The 2,331-nt window shown below is 36.9% G+C and overlaps 1 non-coding gene across 1 annotated transcript; it reads right to left on the bottom strand.

The window, feature by feature from the left end:
• Positions 1-611: 611 nt before the first annotated feature.
• LOC112999642 (small nucleolar RNA R71) lies at positions 612-718 on the bottom strand. The gene has a single exon (XR_003264853.1). It is a non-coding gene; the product is annotated as a small nucleolar RNA R71 (small nucleolar RNA).
• Positions 719-2,331: the final 1,613 nt, after the last annotated feature.

Below are 2,331 nucleotides of genomic sequence, written 5' to 3'. Positions count from 1 at the left end.
GTTATAGAGTTCCCAAATAATTTGTTTTGTGTGTATTAAACAATTTTTGTTCATATTTTTTATTTGTTTTTATTTATTTTGTTCTATTTTATCTTAGTTTAAATTTTTGAATTTTTATTGCAATTTAATTTGAATTTTTCTTTTTTCTGCCGATTGTGTTTTAATCCTTCTTTTTGTGTGGATAATTTACGCTAACTCGATCTCAAATTGTAGAAATTCCTGAGCATAATCTTGAGATCGAAAGAACTTGTCGCAAGAACAATGCTAACACAAGGAGAACAAGGATGGCTGAAGCAAATGGAGAAAATAGTGAGAATGTAGGTAGTGCTCCTTGACTTAGGGACCAAAATTGTGAGTTGAGGCATGGACTAATCAATATGATTGAGAGAATGCAGTTTCGTGGCCTTTCAAGATTATGTTCTTCATCTGAAGAAATTCCTAAGGCTCACAGACACAATGAAGATCCCAACTATAGCTCCGAACAACGTCAAATTGGCTTCCTTTCAGTTCTCACTAGTAGGAAAGATTGAAGACTAGCTCTATGGCCTACCAAACCAGAGCATTACCATCTAAGACCAGTGTTCAACATAGTTCATGTAGAAAATTCTTCCAAGCTAATAAGAGAAATTGGGAATTTTGCTCAATATGAGGAAGAATCCTTATCTAAAGCCTTGGAGTGATTCAAAGGACTACATAAGAGTTTTCCACACCATGGGTACTAACCACAAAGGCTAGTCCACATCTTTTTGGGGGACTATCACAACACAATAAGTCCTATCTAGATATTACTGCAAAGGGAAACCTCATGCATAAGATGACTAATGCGGTAATGGAAATTATTAAGGCCATGGCTTCAAATGCCTATAATGGTACTAAAGATAGGAGGATTCTAAAGAAGTCGACTGGTGTGCACCAAGTGGAAGTCAATTCATCTAGCATAGATATTGGTCAAAAGTTAGATGTTCTAGCCAAGCATATGAAGACCTTGATGAAGGAAAATTCAAATGATGACACCTACTCCCCACCCATTGTTTGCAATTAGTGTGGGGAGACAGATCATACAAGAGGAGATTTCCCATTTGCCAAGGCAATAGAGGAAGTGCATTATGTAGGTCACTCTAACAGAAACAATTATGATCCCTACTCCAACACTTCCAATTCAGTATGGAAGGATCATCCTAACCTTTCTTAGGGAGAATAGAAGAACCAAAATACTATAGACATCCTGACCTACAAAATCAAAATTAAAATCAAAGGCCTATGCACGATGAGAGGAAACTAACTATGCAGGAGGTGATGATGAAGCATATGACCAAGAGTGATGAAATGATTAGGTCCTTTAAATCAACAATGTCAAACCTTGTAACTTTTATGTCTCAAAGAGCTCAGGGCACATTGTCTTCTCAACTGAAGCAAATCCTGAGGAGGATGTGAATGTTGTGACTACAAGTAGTATGAGACTCATAACTGAGCTGAAGAAGAAAGAGAAAGTGGACCCGTCACTTGAGAAGGAAGCTCTTATTGAAGAGAGCTCAAGAAAAGAAAAGGGGAAGAAAAAAGAGGTATTGACACCTCCTTAGGTAAGTGTTCTCTTCCCTCAGAGACTAACAAACAAGAGTGAGGATAAGACATTATTTGCTAAATTTGTGAAAATGTTGAAAATTTTACACATTAATATTCCTTTCGCAAAGGCAATTGCTCAAATGCCAAAGTACAACAAACATATAAAAAAGATCATTTCAAACAAAGGAAAATTGGCGAACTTTGTGACAATTGGCCTTAACAAAGAGTGCTCTGTTGTGAATTTAAAGGAGTTGGCTCCTAAGCTTATAGATCCAGGGAGTTTTTCAATCCCTCGTGTCATTGGCAACTTGTCCTTTGATAGAGCATTGTGTGATTTAGGTGTTATCATTAATTTGATGCCTTATTTTGTTTATAATAAATTGAGGTTTCAAGAACCCTAACCTACTAACATTTTCGTTCAACTTGTAGATAGAACCCTTACTTACCCGAGGGGAATGGTAAAGAATTTGTTGGTGAAAGTCGAAAAGTTCATCTTTCCTACTGACTTTGTAATCCTGGACATAGAGGAAGACGATGAATTCCTAATCATTTTAGGATGACCATTCATCAACACTAGAGAAGACCTAATTGATGTTAGAGAAGGGAAATTGACTTGGAGGATAGGTGATAAAGAGGAAGTGTTCATAATACTTGGTTCTTTATAGAGTTCTTCCTCCTTCTACAATTTTGTGCAAGCTAGGACTCACCCAAGTGTGTGGTGGAAAGACCTTCTAAGAAAAGATCTGGGAAAGGGCATGAGAGATAAGA

The sequence above is a fragment of the Glycine max genome, chromosome 15 (assembly GCF_000004515.6).
Source record: "Glycine max cultivar Williams 82 chromosome 15, Glycine_max_v4.0, whole genome shotgun sequence".
Lineage (NCBI taxonomy): Eukaryota > Viridiplantae > Streptophyta > Magnoliopsida > Fabales > Fabaceae > Glycine > Glycine max.
Note: the sequence above shows the minus strand (reverse complement) of the source record. Positions and strands in the feature narration are given on the sequence as shown.